A 23,911-nucleotide genomic window follows, 5' to 3' on the forward strand; every position below is an offset into this window, starting at 1 on the left:
ATATAATTTCTAATAATATAAATTTCAACAGATAAAACTCTCATAAACAAGAGATCCTTGGGGTCCTCAATAATTCTTAAGTATATAAAGAAATCTTGAATTCAGAAGTCTGAGAATTGCTAGCCTAACTAAACGTAGACGGATTCTGGTGTTCCACATTCTATTCCCATTTTCCTTGGGAAATGCCAAACATTTCCCAGGAAGGAGCAACGTCAACACTGCACAACTTGGAGCAGCTCTGGAGCGCAAGAACAGTTTTGCTCTCATTTTGCAGTAAGCAGTCCTCTTACAATGAACTACCAGATTTTTCAGTGAAAGGATTTGGCAAAAACATTAACCATTCTCATTGATTCCCATTTCATAAAGAATAATCACTTAACCATATGACCTGTTTTAAGTAATCAAGAAAAACAGTACAACATAACACAGCCCTTGAGTCCATAGCCTATGCCAGGCACTGTGCCTTACTTACATTACCTCATAATCCTCACAGCCCCACAAAGTGTAACAGGGCAGGGGAGAGATTCAGATGCTCTTGACAAAGGTCATACTGTTAATAAATGGTGGAATCAGGAAGCAAAATCAGGACTGAGTGATTTCAAAGTCCAGGGCTCTATCCACTCTACCAGGTTAGCCCTCAGCAATAGACTGGAAATCAGACCTGTCACTTGCTCTCTGTGTCCTGAAGCAACTCACAACTTCTCTCAGCCAGTTTTCTCATCTACAAGATAAGTTAGTTGACCTCCAAAGTTCCCTCCATAGCTAATACTCTTGGATTATAATTCATTACAATTTCAAGCCTACAGTTTATAGAGTAAAAAGCCTTTTGTACGCTTTTCTGAACACAACAAGAGAAGCGAAACAAGTAATGGGGAAGTAATGAGTAAAATTAATAGACTAGGATATGGATTTTCATACTTTAGTATTAACAGTCATCATAAAATATACTATAAATGCTAAGTAGGCAGTTGGTACTTCTTTCACTCCAGGCAACCAGCACTTTCTTGTTTGACATAAGCTTGGGCATTCAGCCAGCAGACATCTCTGAAGGTGGTAAGAACCTGTTAGCATGCAACACACAAACACCTCACGGAAGGACAGCTATGAGGAGCAAATGCCTCCTCATTAGCTTGTACAGGGAGCACCTTCTAATCTGTGAGGTAAATTATACAATAATCAATGGAGATATTTGCCAAGCATTTCTGAGAAAAGGAGGGCAAGCTGCAGGAAGTAGTGAAAACTGACACATGGCACTTCAAAATAAAACGCAAAACCCAAGAAGGAATGTATTGATTTCAGAACTGGGCACTTTACTATGAGGCTGTGCTGTATTTGCATTGCACTGATATTTGTCTAGGCTACCAAAATTTAGACTTCTTTCTACAACAACTACAATCTGAACACAGTTTAATGCGTGCCAGACACTGTGCTGAGGCCTTTAGAGACATCACTCTTTAATCCTACTTGGTAGAGTTATGAGGTATTATATTATTTTTAAGGTGAGAGAATGTCTTAGAGCTAGTAAGTGGCAGAGAAAGGATTTGAAATCCAACCAACTCCAAAGCCTGTACTCTTTATGATATGTTTTTACTGGTTCCAGAGTGAAAAAACTCATCCTGGTCAAAGGAGAACAAATGATGTGTAATATCTGAGCCAAGTTATTATATAAGGGCATTTTAAAATTTTTAAATAAAAAGTTTTTAAGAGCATGGAATCCATTTATTTAAGTACCTACTGTTTAGATATTAGCAAAAGTCACAGGGTCACTGTCGAAAATCTATACTTCTTTGGATAACTATCAATACACTTAAACTCAGGACATTTGAGATGGCTGTTGTTGTTTCAGCTTATATTCTTATGTTCACATAACCAAAAAAGAAAAATTATTTTGTCCAAAATAGCCAGGAAGCTATCTTTTACATTCTTTTCACTCAAAACCCAGCAGATCAAAGCCAATTACTCCAGTGTCTACTACTCAGGAGAAAAGAAGTCATGTCATCCAAACCGCAATAAAAAGCGACAAGCTTTATGAGGTGACTTACTAGCCCCTTTGAGGGGAATAACTGAAAATTGGCCTACTAAAGTTCTTTCAAATTTTAAAAAAAGATATAATTAGGGTTTTTTTCAACAGGGGTAAAAGTGTAATTATAAAATCCTTCAACACACACAATTTGAGTTACTCTTTGGAAGTGAACCACCGCTTTTTAAAAGTATCTAAAATGGAAAAGTCAATCAAGTTCCAATAGTGTTACAACTAGTCATACTCAGGCAAATCAATTTACAATTTTAAAAAGAAAGTAACAGTTCACGAAAAAATAAATGAGAAGGCAAAAAAGAAATACAGAATTTCTAAGAACACACCTCAGAAGCTACACTGCAATCTCTTCTAATTGTATATATATGTCCATTAAAGGGTTCCAAAGGTTATTTCCTATTTTGCTTTTCCCATATGGAATACAGGTATCCATTGGTGAGGAGAAAGTGGTTATTACTACAGACACTACCAAAACCAGTGAACTCAACTACTCCCCTCCTCTTATACACCTTCCTGCTAAAACAGTCCTGGCCCACCCCCAAATAAGACAATCCCTTCCGTTTGTTGCTGTTAGCCAACTTTTGGAACCAAAATGGATTCAAAAAACAAGTTCACAAATTACCAGGTAAGTAATGAACAAAGCCTTAGTTTTCTCATCTGAAACAGAGCAATCTTTATGAAAGGCTAGTGTAAAGATTAGAGGTAATATATATAAAGCATGTCGGCTATTAGTGTTGTTAATCATAACGTGACGGACACTTTCTTTGTAATGCTGTTGTTGTTGTAAATACAATATGTCCACTACTAAATAATACAAAAAAAGTTTTCTCTTTCTGGCAAATCAGAGATGGGTGACCTCTAATACAAACCTGCTATTGCTGACCTGGTCAAAGTAAAGATTTTTAATTGTTTAAAAATTTTTATTTTAATCACTTAAATTTTTTTCAAACTGCTTAATGGGTCAGGGGTTTCACTTTGGAATGACAGAAATGTTTTGAACTACTTGGGGTGAATGGTTGCTCAACATGTAAATAAACTATATGCCACCAAATTGTTCATTTTAAAATGATTAACCTAAAAACAATAACTGTCAAAGGAGACAAGGGAAAAAAGCCCTAATTGTTCTTATTGAACGTCATTAGATGCCAGCAATGTGACAAGTTAAACTAAGTTTATTCCAAGTTTCCTGGTCTACATTTTTAACATGGCAGCTTGACACGGTGGAAGGAGTCCACACCTGGAGATCAAGAAACCTATTTCTCATCCTAACTCTGCTACCAGTGAGGTGTGTGATTTTGAACAAGGGCCTTAACCACATCTGTCAAAGAACAACAAAGCAAGACTAAAAAGATTCTTACAGGTTCCTCGTAAGATTATTACACTCTATATTCTTGTCAAACAAGTGAAAATTGCCTGAGGTTAAAAAAAATTATAATATATGCTACATCTGCTAAATTAACTACCATATGTACAATATAAGCACCTCCTCTGGACTGAAAAATGTAAGTTATCCTAAACAGGAAAACTTTCTCATTTCAGGGTAGTTGGCTCCTATAGACTCCTATTCACTGGAAAGTCAGAACCGACTCTATAAGAACAATGCCAAAACCATATTCACTGACATTACGATCTAAGCATAAAGGAGAGATGACTAATGTGGTAAACTCAAGGTCACCATTCCAAACCAAGCTGGTGAAGTTGCAAGTTTTTAACCAACAAACTCAACAATGCCTTTTTATTCAACTATTTAAAAATGCACCAAGTATAAAATTATAAATATCATGCATCATTAGACAGTCTATAAATAAAAACTGTATACCTTAATCAACATTATTTTGCAAATAATTCTTTTTTCCTATAAATAACCTTGGGGTTAAAAACTCCTCCTGCTACAAGGCTCATGAAAATGATATAAATCTAAAAAGACCTTATTCTTGTTCTTCAATTTGCCTGAAATAGAAACTAAATCTTCTTGTTATCTTCTGGTATTTTGTTAAGTGTAGGTTGTTAAAGAATTGTTTTGGAAACTAACACCTTAACTACCATTAATTAGCATAGAAGGCTTGTCTTCTTCTTCTACGCCTCTAAGTCCTAAGGGGAAAGAGAAAGAGAGGTATGGCCTCATCTGCAAAATTTTTCACTCAAACTAATCTCAACAAAGTGATGAAGGGAACTGTTTTCATTGCTAAGATATCCACAGCCAATGAATCAGCAGTAGAGGGGCATTCAAAGGGTAACAGTTAAGTTGCTTCAAGCTGCTAAAATGCTTTACAACTTAGAGAAGCTTGTCTAACAAACTTCGTGAAACAAGTGGAGCCACTCACAAATCAAAAGAAAAGTTTGGATGACTTAAGTTTCCCAAATCAATTATCAAGATTCAGACCTCAGAAACAGTTTCGGCAGCTGAATCACTTCTCAGTCATTAATTGTATCAAAATGAAGGCACAAAGCCACAGATACAAATCCTTTCTAAAGATTCCTGATTTTCTATCAGAACAATAATCACCTACAATGTCACCACCACACCTGCAAACTGAATATCAAAACTAAAGTAAAAGTGTCTCCTGATCCCATCTCTCCTGGGTTCCCGACTTCTCTTCAGGGCACCCCAGCCTGACCTGTCAACTACACTTGAAACCTTGTAGGCTTGGAGTTCAGTCCTCACATCCAGCTACCAAGTTTCATCAGTTTCAAGGCATCCTTTTTATAACCATCTGCACTACCTTTATCACATTTTTCCTCAAACTGTTATAATGGCATCGTTAATCACTATATGTGTTCCAGCCCCTCTTTTCACATAAAGTTGTCAAATTCATAAAGAAAGCTCTAATAATGTCATCCCTCCACTCTTGCTCAAATCAAAACCTTTCACTGAAGCCTCACTGTCGACAATAAAGTTTGAATTCCTCATTCTTACGCTCAAGACCTTTATCGGTGACTCCAATATTCCACTCCAAACTTACACTCCACCAATTCCTTTCATATTCCCTTATCTTTAACTAATTGAACCACTTTGTTTTTTTCCATAGAAATCATTCTTATTTTCCCAGTGCAGTCCCCTCCATATGGAATTCTCTCCCTCTTTATCTCATAATCTAATCCCAATTTTTACCTGTGACTCAGCACAGGAACCACATACCACATCTTCTCTGAAGTCTCTCCCTTATTCCCCTTAGCAGAACTAATTTCTTGCTCTTTTAAATTCCTCAGCCCTTTTATCTCTTAAGTACTTACTTTAAAAAATTTATAGATATCTCAAAATCATACCATCACCTCCCCTCATAGACTAAATTTTTGAAGGCCAGAGTCAATGTTTTATCTTTGTATCCCCCAATGCAACTAGTACATAACAAGGACTCAAAATTATAATGAATAAATAATAAAGCCTATTAACAGTCTCAAGAAAAGATATTCATGAAGAAAACAGGAAATACATCATAAAAACTTAAAGGTACACAGCATCCATGGGAAAACCCAAAATCCCAACCATAGCATCCTTTACCAAGTGACAGACTAAAACTAATAAAAGAATAGTTCACTGAACAAATACTCAAGTGCCTACTTAGTGCTGGGCACTATTCTAGACGCTTTAGAATCTACAGAACACAAAGGCAACATTAATCCTTGCTTTTACGGAGCTTATATATACTAATGAAGGGGAAAAGGCAATGAACAAAATAAGCAAGCAAAATATACCATAAGTTAAACAGTTTAAGTGGTGTGGAGAAAAAGAAGGTGGGAAAGGGAGGGCAGGGAGGGCCAGAAACAGACGAACTGCCACCTCAACAGGGTGGTAAGAGAAGACCTCCGGTTTCCTAGGTGGCACAGTAGTAAAGAATCTGCCTGCCCAACAGGAGATGCAAGAGACAATCCCTGAGTCAGAAAGATCCCCTGGAGTAGAAGATGGCAACCCACTCCAGTATTCTTGCCTGGAAAATTCCATGGACAGAGGAGCCCGGCGGGCTATAGCCTGGGCGTTGCAAAGAGTTGAACACACGCACACACACGTACACACACACTAAGGCCTCACTGGAAAGGGGAGATAGGCACACAGACCTGAAAAAGATGGAGCCACCCATATATCTGAGAAACAGCATTCTAAGCAGGGCAAATAGCAAATACAAAGGACAGGAGACAGGAATGTGGCTCTCCGGTGAGAGGAACAAGAAGGCGACTGTGGCAAGAATGGAGTAAGCAAAAAGAAAAGTTCAAATGTCAGACAGGAAAGATGGGATCCAATCACTTACTGCCTTAATAGAACCTGGCCTTTTACTCTGAGAAAAGATACAGAATCCCTGAGGGTTCTGACCAGGAGGAGACAAAAATGACTTACCTTCTTGAAAGAATCACTCTTGCTAGAGTACTGCAAACAGAGGGCAAGAGTAAAAAGGGCCGCTGCAGTAATTCAGAGGAGGTGATGTAGACTTAAACCAGTAGGGTTGATGAAAACTGCTCAGAGTCAGGATAGACTCTGAAGAAAGGACTGGCAAGATTTCCTGGTGGGTCAGATGTGTGTGAGAGGAAGAGAGGCAAGGATGACTCCAAGTTTTGGCCTGAGAAACTGGAAAGATAGAGGAAGCTGCTATTTACTAAAATAAAATGTGGAAGACCACGAAAGAGGCAGAGGAAATAGGGAATTTGGTTAAGACAAGTTCAGTATGAGATGCCAACGAAATATCTAAGTGGAAGTGTCAAAGTACGCAGTAAGGAGTTTCAGATAAAAATTTGGAACTTATTGGCACATATACCATATTTAAAGCCATGAGGTAGAAAGAGATCACCAAGAGAATGAGAATAAAGAGCAGAGATCCCATGGGACAGTCCAATATTAAAAGGTAGGAGTGATAAGAAAGAACCAACAAAGGAGACAGCGAAGAAGCCAAGGAGGCAGGAGGAAAACCAGCAGAGTGTGGTGTCCTAGAAACCAGAGCATACAACATTTCAAGGAAGGAGGCATCTACTGCACCCAGTGCTGCTAACAGGTCAAGTAAGAATTAAACGTGGTGGTTTTGACAACAGCAGTGATGGAATTGAAAGTTTCACTGTAGTAGGTTCAGGAGAGGACAGGAAAACTGAAGATGAGCAGAAACAATCTTTTCAAGAAGCTGAAAAATTGAGTTGTAGTTAGAAGAGACAGTGTGGTCAAGAAAAGGTCATTTTAGAAAAATAATAAATGAAATAATAGCGTATATATGCTGACTGGAATGAGCCAGTAGACAGGAGAATAATGTTGCTACAGGAAGGAAGGAAGAATGGATAAGATTTCAACTGTTACAGAATTTCACCAGAAGAGACAGATAGCTCGATGAAGAGAAATTTTACTAGGTTTAGTGGGCAGTAATTCCAGAGTACAGATACCCCTTGTGATACTTGAGAAGGGAGGAGGGCATCCCTTAATTCTAATTCACATGCCACAGGAGGCTCAGAAGAGAGGTTGGGCCATTTACTGAGAATCTTCATGTTAAACATTTTGTATGTTATTTCATTTAAGTTCAAAATAACTTCATAAAGTATTATCTTTATGTTACAGATAAGGAACCAGAAGCTCAGAGAGAGCTAGTAATTTGATTAACACACAAAGCTGGTGAGTGGTAGAGCTGTTTCAAATTCAGCTCCTTCTGAGTATTAGATAAGGAATTATTGTTAATTTAGAGGGTTAAAATAGTTTGTGAGGTTCTCTTTAAGGTTCTGATCTGTTAGAAATACACACTGAAGTATTTATGAACAAAAGTATATGATGTCTAAGATTTGCTGTAAATACTCCAGCAAAAACAATGACAAATAGTAACTGTGAATGAGGGATGGATGAAACAAGAGCAGCATCTTGCTGCTAATTGTTGAAGTTAGCAGATGGGTATATGGACATTCACTGTACTGTTCCTTTTTATGTACCTCTGAAAATGCCATGACAAAAAATAAAAATCCAGGACCTCTGAGTCAAACTGCTCATTACTTCAAAGCCTGTCCTTAATTTCTGCTCAATCCTCCCTTCAAAAAAACATGCCATATGCTTCAGAGTTTACAATTTTCTTATCTTCTTTAATCCTCACTATAACTGTAAATTAGGGGTTTTACTCCAATTTTATACATGAGAAAAGAGATCTACGACTAGTAAACAGCAGGAGCAGATCTCTGAGCCAAGTCTTCCTGTGTCAAAAACATTCTTCTACTACGCAATACAGCAACCAAGCTTGCACAGGGTCATCTCTGTGCCCACCTATAAGAAGAGTCCACCCAAGTCTAGCCTTTTCCCTCAGATTCCCTGCTACTGCATCATCCTAGGACCCTGCGCTTCCTAAGAAGGACAAGCATTACTCCAAGTAGACCTTAAAAAGACCCTAAAAGAGGCAGGTTTCAAATCTGCCCAGCCATCAACCTTCCTTGCAAAATGTGGGGACTATCAGGAATTTGATGCACAGCTTCACAGCGTTCTGAAAGTCTATCTCTGCTCTGGGGTCAACTCCTGGTTCCTCCATTTCTTTACATGTAATACTCTGCTGTTCACTTACAGAGCTACCACAGGGACCAAAGTCCAGGTATGTGAACCCTGAACTCTAAAAATAAACGGCACTACTAAACAATAATGCTGACCAATTTCAAAAGCCTATATTGTATAATTCCACATTTACCCCAAAGCTGGCTTATCAGAAGGTATCATGGTTAATACGCATTTTTAAGATACTATCTTTTAAAAAGCCTCATCACTAGTATGTGTATCTGTTCTTCCACGCAAACCTTGGCATTATAAGCTTATTTACAGCTTACATCAAAAACAACCAAAAATACGCATACCTACGGTGCCAAATGCTTATTCTCTCCAGCTGCTCACCTACACTACCAAAATTACAATACCTTTCCCCTCCAGTTCAATAGCTTTGCTAACTAAACCTGAGCTGTCCAGGGTTAAGAGCTACCCAGTATCCCATGGTTCCATTAGGTTAAAATGTAGATTGCCTAAGCTCTACAGAAGTCTGATCACTGCATAATTAGATGCAATGTTTGAGATTTACCTGGAATTATAAACATCTTAAGAATGAACTGCCTTCATCTTAATTTTCAGAAACAAAACACTTCATCAGGTCACCACTACCCAGCTGTCTTAAAATATACTGATTTTCAGGTAGGCTGACTGAACATAGGTAAACACAGTTATAGACTCCATTTCCATGTTTAGGGCCAGTCTATCTAGGGAAGGATCTGTTCTTTTTTTTTTTTTTTTCATTTATTTTTATTAGTTGGAGGCTAATTACTTTACATCATTGCAGTGGTTTTTGTCATACATTGAAATGAACTAGCCAAAGGATCTGTTCTTTACTGAAAACAACATTATTGAGCCCTACTAAGAAATCTCAGGTCTGGCACAAAACATGCCTTTAAGCCTAAAGTCAAGACGTGTTTGCTGACTTAAATGGACAAAACAGGTAAGCAACATAAAAAATAAATAAAAATCTAGATAGTCTTTAGGACAATTACTTTCTGCTTTATGTCCATAGTATTAACTATTAAATTCAATTTATAAACAAAATGCTGATCTAACCAACTGGATATTGTGTTTCCCAGCACCTGGAAAACTGCAAAGAACAGGAAAATCTGCAGGTGCAGTAAGAAACTTCATCTTATCCATGACCCAGAAATGCCTTAGAATTTATCACACAACCTGCTACAGAATTCTCACTTTTCAAATGGAAATGAACCATGAAGTCACACAATGCAAACCTGTGATTTTATTACTGATATAATCAACTGTACCCTTTCGAGTCGTGCTAAAGTTAACTAAAGAAAGCAGCTGTTCTACATAGTGTTAGTTATATCAGAAGTTAAGAGAATTTGAATACCAAATAACTAAAATTTAAAGCTGCTTCATTCACTCTGCAACACACATATTGTTGAGATAGATACCATAATTCTCAAAAATGATACACTTGTAAGGCAGAAAACCATAATTCTCAAAAATGATACACTTGTAAGGCAGAAAACCAATACAACACTGTAAAGCAACTTTCCTCAAATTAAAAATAAACTGTAAAAAAAATGATACACTTAAAGGACCCTCAAGACAAGAAATAAAAGGCACGAAAGTGACAAATCAGGTCCTTTGGTCACCTTATTATTTAATGCATGACCTAAAAGTTAAAAAATTGCAAGTCTTTCAGGCTCAAACCATTTAAGTAGTCAGCTCACCATTAATCTGGTCTCAGCATTTTATCCTTTCTATTTTAACTGACATATAAATTTAACATACATCTCTCAATAAACAGTCTTCTAAAATTAGACTGAATTATGAAGCCTCTCATAATTACCTGTCAGAAACAGTTTTTCTACAGATGAATAAATTTTTAAAAACAAGCAATTTTCCAATAAACGGATCCATGCAAAACAAATGAAAACAGAAGAGCAGTAAGATGGGTAATGGTGTCCAAAATGTTATAAAAGGTAGCAAACTACTAAGAATAAATCAGCTAGCATAAAAAGACTATTGTCAGGGCTTCACATATTACCAATCTCAAGCAAATTAATGCCTAATAAAGCGACTTACTATTTACATTTTTGCAATGCCAATCAGGACCAAAATCTGGAGGCTTTTTACAACTAATAAACCAAATAAAACATTTAAAAAGCATTTAAAAATTATTCCCCCACAAACAGAGCATAACCTGTCAATGGGCTTAGTAATGTCAAATAGATACGGTAATTATTTGCTAACTAAAACTTGAAAAAGGAAAAAGTATGCAATAAATCTGAAAATAAAGAGGCTTAATGCCACTAGAAGCAATAGCTCCATTTTTCTGTTCAAGTCACTCAGAATTAATCAACTTTCTACAAAAAACCATAGGGAAATGTATTACAGGTATTATTTCTGATTTAGAAATTGAATTCTCTGAGACACAGAAAACATTCTGTCTCTGGAAATTCATACTTAGAACTCAGAATGTCTCTCACAAGTTTCTGCTCAGACTCAAGAATTCAAATCAGCACCAATACTTAGCTGCACAAATGAGCCAGGAAAAATCAGTAGACAGTAGAGCAAAGAACAAACAAACTTCAATTTGCAGATATCTCTAATATTCACAGAAGTTTCATCTCTATACAAGTTTCTCACTACAAATTAGCCCACCTAATGCCAAATTATTATTTGTCCAGGCTAAAATGAAATAAAGAGTCAAAGAAATAACAGCTATTACCCCTACTTACATAGTGCTAACCTTCCTGAAAGGTTTAAACTTGTTTTATATAAACCATCTCAATTCTCCTGGGAGGTAGATAAAGAGTCAGGTTTCTGGAGGAGAAACAAGCACAAAGGGATTAAGTATCTTGTCCAGCAAGTCACCAGTGAAAATAAAACCAGGCCCAATTATTTAGCCTACGAAGTCTAAACAACCTGCTTGCCTTGGTTCATAAACTTAGGATAATATTTTAAAGTGCCTACAAATTATCCCAAACCTTAGAACTTCACGAAACAATACATATAAACGGAACACTAAGACCAGAATTGAATATTTTGAACAAGAAAGAACTGCTTGCTCCAAATCAATTAAATGAACCAACACAATGGACTTAAAAAAATACAAAATGAAAACCGTCAAATGGGAAAGAATTTTCAAAGGTCACTCTATTCATCTTATATCCTAATCCTTACTGCTCAAATTCTCTGCCAGGAAGCCAAAGGGGTCAAACATGTTCATTATAATTACATTAAATACATTTATCAAATATCAAAACACTGCTAAGAGTTTCAATAAAAGGCATTTATATTTTTAAAAACTTTGCCCTCCAAAACCAAAATCTTATAGCAATGCCTTTAGAGCATTATTTTGCTGCCTTCATGATACACTTCAAATTTGGATCTTAAAAATGATTGGTTTCCAGTTTATTTTTAAAATATTTATACTTACAGATAGAGATTACTTAAAATGTGGTGTTCTGTTCAGCCTCATTATGTTTAGGCAAGATTCCCACTTCCACTAAAACTTATTTGAACTCACAATGGCTGCATTATTCAAACTAACAATTTAGATACTTCCTAAATGGACAAAAGAAAACTAATCAACCCAGAAAGCTTCCCAAGGTACCAAAGAGGACCTTTCATGTGAGATCATACTAGGTACCACACGAAGCCCACAAAGCAATAATTGAAGTTACATCTCCAACATGATGAAATAATTTTTTTTTTTTTTTTTGCAAAATCTGACAAGACTGAACCTTCAACTGTCAAAAAGGAAATCGCTTTCCAAGATTCTAGAAAACACTGCTTACTGAGGCAGTCTCAAAGTAGTTTCCTTAATCCTTCCAAATCCCAAAGAATCTAACACAAGCCACAGAACACTGAACAAGACCTGCTGAAAAGTCTGTGTTCAAACACCTAAAGGTTATTTCATATGTTCACGTAACTCCCAAAGTCTTTCCTCAATAAAGCTAACACCACACTCCCCAACTCAAATTAAAATAACAGAAAATCCAAAAGCCTCTATTAATAAATTTTACTCTATTTGGGAAACAACCGAGGATCTGTTATCTCCACCTTGAAAGAGTCATAAAGCTCCATTCCTGCCACTTTTAGAAGCTGGATGTATTTAATACATTACCTCTGTCAGCCTCTCTTAATGGGGTGAGATATTACATCACTCAAATGCCTGAAAACTGCCCTATTAACCAGAAAGCACCAAGGTATCTGATACACCGCACCAAGGTATCCTTTCCTCCCTCTGATACACAGCCCTCAAACACGCTGGGCCCTGCTCTCTTGCAGAATCTTCACAAAGAAGCCTGCCCTGAACCTGCTTCAGTCCTGCTCCTGTTCACTCCAGGTGCGCTCCTCTTGACCCTGTGTGGCTCCTCTATTTGCGCATTCATCAGGTCAATGCGCTAGAACGATACTCCACCCACAGCTCCTCCAACTTGGGAGTGTGTACTCAGCTCTCCCTTATCCCACCCCCATTCACTGGGTTCTGGAACTAAAATCAAGGCTTCCTGATCTCTCTGATCCTAGAAGCATGAACTTTCCTATGTGGTAAAGGGCTTAATGTCCTCCATTTTCCATTAACATCATTCCAGGATCCACACACACACCCTCACACACTCTCCAGTTCCTCTAAGGCAACAATTTAATCCTCCCCCTTTAGGTTTTTTTATCCCCAAATTCTACACTCTGCCCTTCCATGTACTTTCACTGACCCAAAACATGGTGGCTCCTTTAGTCTCTCAAGACCCAAAGTTTTCCAGTCTTTCCTCACACTTCAGCACCCATTCCTTCCACACTCTTTCAAGCAACCAGTTTTCCTAATTCTCTCCAGCCTGAATAGTCATTTCCTGCTCTAAACCTGGGCGTCCTACGCCCCCCACCACCACCCCAAACCCAATAGACAACCTACCCCTTTCTAGTCACAGACATATCTACACACATACCCACCTTACCCTTTCCTTACCCCACTACTACTGGTACTAGGCATTTTTCTACATCCTCTACCCAAAAATATCCTCTTCCCCCTTTCCTTTCCTTTGTTCCCCCCCCACCTACTTCTACCAAAGCCCCCAAACCCATGCCTCTCTCCCTCCCACACTGTACACAGACCTGTATACTTTGAACCTACCCCTACTGCACGTCTCTACTCATCTCCCTTCAACACGCACCACCCACCCCCTCTCTTCCTTCTCCCCTACTTCCCTCCACAGGTCCTGCCCTAGAAACACTTCCTTCCATCTGTCCTCACACCTCACCTGCCACTCCAAGAACATTTCCCTCCCCCCACACACACCTCTGGCCCTCCACACTCCACTCCACTGGTCCCCTCCAAGGTCTCCCCAACCCTTAAGTCCCCTCTCTTGACACTCCCCACCTTCATTCATACTTCCTGGAGAACACCCTCCGTTTCACTCACTCTGATCTCTACGAAATGCCCCAGCACCTCCTCTTCGTCCCCACCACCCTTCACTACTGTCCGGACTTCTCTCCCAAACCCCTCAAACTCAGGCCCTGCTCCAATCGCCCGCCCCCCACTCCTCTCCCCTGAGCGCCTCACCAGATCAGATACCTGCTTCTCCTCTCACATGCTCTTCCCTGGCAGGGCCCATCTGTCCAGCCTCAGCACCCTCCTGCCTCCTTCCTGGACAGACCCTGTCCTCACACCCCTCACCTGGTCTCCTGAAGCCTCTGGGCCTACCCTCCCGTTCCTCCTGCCTGAACACCCTCCGTTTCCCTCCCCATCACTCCAGAGACCCTCCTTCCACCTACCCCCCCAACCTCTTTCCACGCTCACCCTGCCACACTGACCCGAGCCGGACACCTTCTTTCACGTTTCCCTTCACATTTTTGTCCACGGTCTTCCTGCTATCTGGCCCCACTCCGTGTCCCTCACACGCAGCCCCGGCCGGGACATCCGCCTCTTCCTTGCCTCCCTCGATTCCTTCCAATCCCATCACACTCGCCCCTGCCCTTCCTAAGCCTCCTTCACAACCTCCCAAACCCCTACAGGCTGCCCCCACTCGCTCCGGCCCCCATGAGTCCCCCGAACCTGCCCGAAGGGCCTCATCCTCCAGTGGGCCAGATCCCTCCACCCTTCCTTCTCACCCAAATCTGCCCACACCCTCCAGCCGCCCCCCGCAGGCTCTCCCCCAGCCCCTGCCCCCAACGTCCTCCAACACCTGCCCCGAGCCCTTCACCCTCCATCCTACCCAGAGCCCCCAGCGCCGGGTCTCCTCACATAGCCCACGCCCTCTCCCCGCTCGGGGCCGGGACCCTGTCCTCCCCCCACCCAACCCTCCACGAAGGTGAGGAAGACTGCCCGCTGCCCTTGCCCGAAGCGGTCAGGGCACCGCAACTGCGGCGGCGGCGGCGGCCACAATGCCGGAGCCACGGGGGCCGGGATTGCTCCCTGCTCTCCGCCCCGGCCGCCGCTGCCGCCACCGCCGCCGCCGCTGCTAAGGACGCACAACAAACAATGCGGGGCCCGGGCCGGCACCGCCAACCGCCTCAACCGCCGCCTCAACCGCCGCCCGCCCGGGACGGCCCGCCGCGCAGGCGCCTGCCCCTCCGCCGCAGCCTACCCGCACCGCCGCGCTCTGCCCGCGCCCGGTCCCTGCTCCCGCTCCGCCGCCGCCGCCACCTCGTCAGCCTGCGTCTCCGGCTCCTCAGCCCAGCGGCGGCGGCTGCGGCGGCTGCTGCTGCCCTGGTGGCGCTCGCGGCTCCGGTCTTCGCTTCGGCGGCGGCGGCGGCGGCGAGCACGTGACGCCGCCGAGCGCGCCCATTGGCCGGGCCAGGGGGCGGGCCCCGCGGCTGCTGGGGAACGGAAAGCCCGCCCCCTCACTCGTCGCGCGCCCCCTCCACGCGCGCTCTGCCGCACCTGAGAGCGCCGGCCAGCGCCCGCAGCCGCCGTGCCGCGCCGCCGCCTGCGCCAACTGCGCACCTGGGAGCGCGCAAGGAGCACACGCTGGTGGCGGCCACATGCACCTGCGAGGAGACGCTTACGTAAACTGCGTCCCTGCCTCCCTCCCGGCGGCAGGCCCCCGCCTGCGGCAGCACCTGAGCTCTGCTGCGCTAGCGGCGTAAGTGCTGCGGAGCGGGGACGAGCTGCGGAAGGGAGGCGAGCGAAATCCACGGAAACTTCGTAACGTCCGAATCTGGGAGCGGCTCCCGGTCGCCACTAGGGCGAGCCGGCCTTTACCGCCCGGCGCCCCAGTGCGCGGTACCGCCGACCCCAGCGGCTACGCAAATGGAGTAGGTGCCGTAACGCCGCCCCAGGTGGAGGAGGGGGAAGCTAGTGAGCTTAGACTAGTTAAAAGGTTGAAACCCAGCCTCCACCCCGCCAGCACCAACCAGCTGTGTGACCTTGACCAAATTACAGAACCACTCTGATCCTCAGTTTCCTGGTCCGGGAAACTGGGACAGTAATTCTGATTTAGGAGCTGCTGTAGGGATGGAAGAAAGAAAAAAAGGGACAATAGGTGAAAAGACAATAGGTGCGAATTCTTCTCACACAGGTACTAGCAGGTACTGAGCAGAAGTTGCGTTTTAGTCAGCAGCCTCCTCTCCTCCCACCCCTCAGGGACCTCCCTGCGACTGAGCTGGGGCCAGGGCTTCTCTGACCTCCTTAGAGTTAGGTCAGACTTTGGCTGAACCCTGGCCCAGCAGTGCTGGGGAAGAAAGGAAGATTTGCTTTTTATTTTACCAGTCATTATCTGGCACCTTCTTGGCACCCAGCATTCTGCCAGTGAGGTTGGGCCCCTGGGTACCTCCTGCATGACAGGTGCCACGCTGGGGGCTGGGATGCACAGGTGAATGAGATAGGAAATTCCTTGCCCTAAAGGAGTTTCTAGCCTTGAGTGGAAACGACCTGACCACTCAGTGCCAAGGCTTGGAGAGCTGGGGGTACAGCAGGGATCTCCCACAGCAGCCCCACTGGGGGCCCTTCCACCTTTTAAACATACTAGGCCCAAACATTTTAACACTTTGCTTCATTCACAGAATAAAGTGTAAACACTCTAACTCAGCTTAAAAAGCTTGAGTGATCTGACCTTAAGTTTGCATGCCCTTTACTTCCCCTCCTCCTTCAGGCCAACTTGACCCTCCAGTCACAATGAACTTAAGAACTGTAGTTGACATAGTATGGCACTTCTGAGCCTCCTGAGCCAGGTGCTAGGCCCCAAATCATTTTCAACACCCTCTTCCCACCTCCAACCACCATAACTTTATTTATCCTCCTGAAACACTCGGTGTTCTTATCAGCCATCTCAAAATGTATTCTCCCCAGAACTCCTTAGCTGCCTCCAATGCACTGTCTAAACTCCCTCCACTTGGCACAACAGCCCAATGAAATGATGAATTCTTATACCACTAGACTGTAATTTTTTTTTTTTTTTTTGCTGGCTGTTGCCTTCCTGGACTATAAGCACCTAGAAGACAGGGTCATCTCTCTACATGGGTGGGATAGGGAAAACGTGAGATGAGATCTTTTCAGGAAGACCATGAGTCTGCTAGGGGAAAGAGGGACAAGCTGCAATGAAAAAATCTGGGTTCAGGATATACTAGCTGTGTGACCTTGGAAAATCAGTCTCCCTGGGTCTTACTTATCTATCAAGTGAGATGATAATATTGCATATGTAATATGGTTATTGTAAGGATCCAATGAGAAATATATCTCAAGCACTAAGTATGATGCTTGGTACTTGGTAAAATGTAAAAATGTTCTTAAATAGGATTGGACAGCCTTAAGTATTCAATAGTATCTCTTATTTCAGTATCTTTTTCTGGGGGTGGGGGGGGAGGGACACAAGGTGCAGCATGGTGGGATCTTAATTCCCTGAACAGGGATCAAACCCATGCCCCAGCAGTGGAAGCAAGGAATCCTAACCATTGGACTGCCAAGGAATTCCCTCCAATATCTTTTTTAACTTAAATATAACTGACTTAAAGAATTGTGTTAGTTTTAGGTGTACAGTAAAGTGATTTCAGTTCAGTTCAGTCACTCAGTTGTGCCCAACTCTTTGCAACCTCATGGACAGGAGCACACCAGACCTCCCTGTCCATCACCAACTCCTGGAGCTTGCTCAAACTCATGTCCATCAAGTTGGTGATGCCATCCAACCATCTCATCCTCTGTCGTCCCCTTCTCCTGCCTTCAATCTTCCCAGCATCAGGGTCTTTTCCAATGAGTCAGCTCTCTGCATCAGGTGGCCAAAGTATTGGAGTTTCAGCCTCAGCATCAGTCCTTCCAATGAATATTCAGGACTGATTTCCTTTAGGATTAACTGGTTTGATCTCCTTGCAGTCCAAGGGACTCTCAAGAGTCTTCTAACACCACAGTTCAAAAGCATCAATTCTTCAGCCCTCAGTTTTCTTTATGGTCCAACTCTCACATCCATACATGACTACTGGAAAAACCATTGTCTAGATGGACCTTTGTTGGCAAAGTAATGTCTCTGCTTTTTAATATGCTGTCTAGGTTGCTCATAGCTTTTCTTCCAAGGAGCAAGCATCTGTTAATTTCATGGCTGAAGTCACCATCTGCAGTGATTTTGGAGCCCCTAAAAAAGTCTCTCACTGTTTCCATTGTTTCCCCATCTATTTGCCATGAAGTGATGGGGATGCCATGATCTTAGTTTTTTGAATGCTGAGTTTTAAGCCAGCTTTTTCACTCTCTTGTTTCACCCTCATCTTCAACTAAAGGCTCTTTAGTTCCTTTTTGCTTTCTGCCATTAGCGTGGTATCATCTGCATTATCTGAGGTTGTTGATATTTATCCTGGCAGTCTTGATTCTAGCTTGTGATTTATCCAGCATGGTATTTCCCATGATGTACTCTGCATGTAAATTACATAAGCAGGGTGACAATATACAGCCTTGATGTATTCCTTTCCCAATTTTAAACCAGTCTGTTGTTCCATGTCCAGTTCTAACTGTTGATTCTAGACCTGCATACAGATTTCTCAGGAGGCAGGTAAGGTAGTCTGGTATTCCCATCTCTTGAAGAATTTTCCACAGTTTATTGTGATCCACACAGTCAAAGGCTTTGGTGTAGTCAATAAAGCAGAACTAGATGTTTTTCTGGAATACTCTTGCTTTTTCAATTTAGTTTTATATATATATATGTGTGTGTGTGTATATATATATATGTGATTTAGTTTTATATATATATATAAGTGATTTCATTTTATATATATATATCAATTTAGTTTTATATATACATAAAAGTGATTTAGTTTATATATATGTTCATATTCTTTTTAAAATTATTTCCCATTATAATTTATTACAAGATATTAAATATAGTTCCGTGTGCTGTATAGTAAACACTTATTATTTATCTATTTTATATGTGGCAGTGTGCATCTGTTAATCCCGTACTCCTAATTTACCCTCCCCTCTCCCCTCCCCTTTAGTAACCAAAAGTTTGTTTTCTATGTCCGTGAGTCTGTTTCTGTTTTCTCTTATTCCAGTATATTTCCTGGTTTCCAAAGTTCTTGCCCTGGTGTTCAGATTCTTTGTTTCCCCACCCCTCCCCCCACCCTAGGCCACTGCAGAAAGAAGCTGGAAACAGAAAGGTCTCCAGTCTGACCTAAGTGGGGGGTGGGACCTAGGGGATGGAACATCCCTCAACTTTGTGTCATCATCTTTCTAAATCTACATGTACCTCCAGCCATTCTCTCATCCTCCCCCTCTTTTTACTAAAACTAGCTCTTCTCACCAAGATCAGGTCCTTCCCCTGTGCCTGGATGCCCTCCTTACCTACCCTCTAAGGAACTTCACACCTTAATGTGCCTCTGTTGTGTCAGCCTCTTCTCTCCTGGGTTCTTTCCATTGTTTTCCAAACAGTCTCTTCTATTCTTTAAAGAAAAAGGAGAAGAAAAGAAACAAGATCCCCAGGTGATCACATGCACCTTGCTGTTTGAGAACCGTTGACCCAAAACCAACAGCTTCAGATGCCAACTGGAGGAGAGTGGAACATCACAGCAAACTTGTGGTTGCTGACACGATTTTCTAAAATGGTGAATAACCCTTGGTAGAATCTGAACACAATAAGGTGTAATCTTCATTCACTTTGCATAGTATTTGCCTCCCTGGAATATTAAAATCATGCTAGAATGTACTTTGTCTTTGTTTGAAAAAGGGAGTTAGTTGTTCGGCTCAGATAATTGTACACAGGACTTTCACCTACATAAATGTCCAGTGTGACATTCAAAAAATCATGATGCCTAATTGTCCATACATTGCAGGATATCTAACATTCTTCACTTCCCTGTGATAAATGCCATTATGACTACCAAAACTCCACCACAAATATCTAAAATCCCCAAGTGAGGAAATTTGCTGGCAGTCCAGTGGTTAGTACTCCATGCTTCCACCACAGGGGGCCCAGGTTCAATCCCTGGCCAGGGAACTCAGATCCCACATGCCATGAGGCAAAAAAAAAAAATTAAAATTTCTTGAACTGAAGAAAAATGAAAATGCAACATATCAACTTAAATATAAAAAAGATTAAAAATAAAAGCTCCAGGTGAGAACTATGGCTCTAGACTCTCATTCAACAGCCTATTCAGGATCTCTATTTGGACGTCTCACAAGCTACAAAACTGTTCTTAAGTGCTGGATCTCTTCCCCTAAACCCTGAACCTATTGCCCCTCCTGTTCCCCATTTCAGTTCTCTCATTGAGGCTATGATAGTTATTGATATTGAATGACCAGTAGATTGAAGGTTTCATGTGGGCAGAATGTTTCTTTGATTTGTTCTCTTTGTATGCCTTAGAATAGTGCCTGGCATAGAGTAGGCACTTAAATATTTACTGAATGTATGCCCAGCAGATTTTCCCAGCCCTAACAAACCTCAACAAAGACAAGAAAATACCAGGAATTCCAGGTCAGAAAGCCCCCACTTTCCAGAAGGACTTCTAATATCCCTGATATTTCTCTCAGTTAAAGATGCAAAACAGCCCAGATCTACTGCTGACACTTTCCACTAAAGTTCTCTCACAGGAGGTCTGAGGATAAAGCCCAAATTCATCCACCTCAAGCATAAAATTTCTTTGAAGTCTCACCTTTTATCTTTTAAAGTCATACACATCTCACCTTTTATTCCCATGTTTAGTATGAAAATAATGTTTTAAATGACTTCCCTTTAGAAGAAAAATTCAAAGCCCAGACTTCCCTGGTGGCACAGGGGATAGGAATCCGTCTGCCAATGCTGGGAACGTGGGTTTGATCCCTGGTCCGGGAAGATTCCACATGCCATGGAGCAACTAAGCCTGTGTACCACAACTACTGAGCCTGAATGCTGCAACTACTGAAACCCATGTGCCTAGAGTCTTTGCTCTGAAACAAGAGAAGCCACCGAGATGAGAAGCCCGTGCACTGCAACTGGAAAGTAGCCTCCATTCTCAGCAATTAGAGAAAGCCTGTGCAAGCAATGAAGACCCCATGGGACCAAAAATAAAAATAAATAAAAAGTTAAACAAAAAAATTTTAAACCCATTTTTCTAACTCTTTAAGAAGAAATTCACTCTAGAAGATATTCCTCATCTATCAAGTGGCTCTGAATAGTCCCTGGCACACCACCACCTAGCCCTGATGGTAATTACACCAACAGTCAACATTTATTAAGCACTTATTATACTCTAGGCAGTACATTATGCACTTAACATGCATTATGTCTTTTTTTTTTTTTTTTTTTTTTTTGGCACTCAGGATCATAGTTCCCTAACTAGGGATTCAAACCCACACTCCTTTCAATGAAAGCCTGGAGTCTTTAACCATGAGGCCGCCAAGGAACTCCACATCATGTCTTTAATCCTCACAACAATCCTATAAAGTAGGATTTTCATTTTCATTTTAATTTAAGGCTCCAGGAAGGTATGTAACTTGTACTACGGCACAGAGCTGACGAGTTAAAGACCTGGGATTCAACTTGGTGTTTTCAATCACTGTGCTGTCCACTCCAGTTTGAAAAGTAAGTTTCTTGACTTTTAGGATAAGATTACTTTCAGACATCAGGAATGTCCTAAGAAATCACCCAACTCCAGTACTTTGCAAGCTAGGGAAAGCACTGCAGTGTCTGGATCTCTGGGTGCACACATTTTTAGGGTCCACAAGTTCTAAGAGAAGTTTCTAAATTATGTGTCTTATAACCTACAGATAATAATATAAGCATATTTTGGATGACTGGGACAGCCATTTTATGAGTGATTCCTGATGCCCTAAATTTAGTGCTCATGTTGGTCCAAAGGGATTGCCTAAAATGATTGGTTTAACATAAAATGCAGATATTTTAGACTAGGGGTCAAATATTCAAACCAGCAAGAAATCATTTTTCTTAAAACAGTGATTCTGAACTAGGTGTAATTCCTTCCTCATCCCCTCAACCACTCTTCTAGGACATTCAGCAATGTCTGGAGGCTTTTTTTGTTTGCTTGTTTTTATAACAACTGGCATCTAGTGGGGAGTATCCAAGGATGATGCTAAATATCTTACAATACACAGAATAGCTCTCTTTCCCCCATAACAAAGGATAATCCAGCCCAAAATAGTGGTGCCAAGGTTGGGAAACCAAGCTTTAAAAGGAGTTCTATGGGGAAGAAAGAACAGAGTAGAGGGAAAAGGATTGGAAGTGAGGCTTCTCTAAATGAGCCTTGTTAAATAGCTTTGACTTTGAAATCCCATAAATAATTTATGTAAATATTTAAATCATTAAGTCATATAAATTTTTAAATAATCCCTAAAATGAAAAACAAGCCAAAACATGAACATAACTTTATATGAGGTTGATAACATGCCCACAGGAAAAAAAAAATTACCCCAATTGACCTTAAAAGAAAGTACTTTTGACCATACAACTTCAATGAGATATATTCTAAGCATAAAGGGGAAAAAACAGTAACAAAGAGATCTTGAATTTCTCTCAATAATCTTATTTGTTAGGAATGATACTAGCATTGTTGTTTTTAAATGTCTATCTTGGAATAAAACATAGTAGTTATTATCTCTCATGGTCCTAAAGGTTGACTGGGCTTCACTGAGCGGTTCTTACTTGGGGTCTCTCATGAAGTTGCAGTCAGAGGTCAGCTGGGGCTGAATTCAGCTGAAGTGTTCAGTGGGGCTGAACAACCAAGACGGTGCACTCATGCTCTTAGCTGAGGAGCTCAACTAAAATGTTAACTGGACTACTTATATGCAGCCTCTTTGTACGTCTTAAGATTCTCACAGCAGTAGCTCTTAAAGCTAGTCCTACAACTGGCCCAGCGTCATCATCCCTGGGTTCAGTGGATTACAGTAGTCGCAGGCCCAACCAGACCCAACTGGGTGGAGATATAGACTCCATCGAGGAGTGCTATGTATGCTCAGGGAGGGAAGGAACTGATGGCAAAGACAGGCCACCGATACAGAGATACAGAGATTAGTACAGTGACGCTATGGGAAATGGCCTTGCCCGCTGTTCATTGCTCTGTTTAAACTTCTCTCAAGGGACTTTCCTGGTGGTCCAGTGGTTAAGCCTGCTTCTGCTGCAATGGGTGTGGGTTTGATCCCTGGTTGGGGGCGGGGTTGGAGGGGAGAGAACTAAGATCCCATATGCTGCAGGGTTTGGCAAAAAAATAAAAATAAATTTCTCTCAAACCCAACCTATTCTCTCCATCCTCCCCCACTCCCCACCATTATCTTGGTCCACCTCTAAGAGTGAAGGCCTCATCTCCGCTCATTCTGTTACTGGATAATTATTGCACACTCCCTGAAAGTTTTCCAGAAGACCAGATAGCCAAGATAAAATGCAAGCCTTAGTAAGGTGAAGCTACTCAGTGGCTCACTGAAACATTTAAAGGAAAGAACTGCCAGGAGGTCCTCTTATGCTGCCGCCTCTGGTCACTATGCTCCTTTCAAAAGCTCATTTCTTAAAAACAGGTCACAGAAATCGTCCTTGCTGAGTCCCAGTGAGTTTGGATTTCTTTAAAAATAGCTTGTTCTTCAAGTACAAAAAATAACATCTGAGACGTTTGTTTAAGTGTGAAACACACCTTTGTCATGACTCAGTACAGGCTGAACGGAAGTTTATTAAACTTTCCAAAAAAGAAAAATTTCCTCTTGCACCAAGAAAGCCTGAGAGACAACAGCTTGGGGTGGGGGTGGGGGGACGGGGAGGGAGCGGCAGGAAGAAAAGAGACAGGCAGGTGGAGCAGGGGGAGAAGCCATAAAAGGATCTTTCCCATCGTGTGAAAGCAGCTTCCACCTTGAATGACCTTCCTCCCCCCAGCCAGCCTGATAATATTCCTGTCCTCCTTGCAGCCTCATTTAAATTTCACCTCTGTGAAGCCTTCTCTGACCCCTCCAGGCAGAGTTACTCCCTCCCTCTTTGTTCTCAAAACACTTTGAACGGATCTTTATTATTAGCACATTGTATTGAAGC

At 41.8% G+C, this 23,911-nt stretch overlaps 1 protein-coding gene across 8 annotated transcripts in view; it reads right to left on the bottom strand.

Annotated features, from left to right (window-relative positions):
• Nucleotides 1-23,911, bottom strand: part of STRBP (spermatid perinuclear RNA binding protein) — a 169,086-nt gene that overhangs the window by 137,639 nt on the left and 7,536 nt on the right. For 3 of the 8 annotated variants that reach the window (XM_070452416.1, XM_070452409.1, XM_070452421.1), the window contains exon 1: nucleotides 15,077-15,244. The exons of 1 other annotated variant lie outside the window; for it this stretch is intronic. The gene's annotated coding sequence lies outside the window, so the exon portion shown is untranslated. Of the gene's footprint in view, nucleotides 1-11,227; nucleotides 11,313-15,076; nucleotides 15,246-23,911 lie in introns of those variants that run through there. 4 more of the 8 variants (XM_070452404.1, XM_070452411.1, XM_070452405.1 and 1 more) reach the window with 3 other exon arrangements.

This window comes from Odocoileus virginianus, chromosome 2, assembly GCF_023699985.2.
Source record: "Odocoileus virginianus isolate 20LAN1187 ecotype Illinois chromosome 2, Ovbor_1.2, whole genome shotgun sequence".
NCBI classification, from domain to species: Eukaryota; Metazoa; Chordata; class Mammalia; order Artiodactyla; family Cervidae; genus Odocoileus; species Odocoileus virginianus.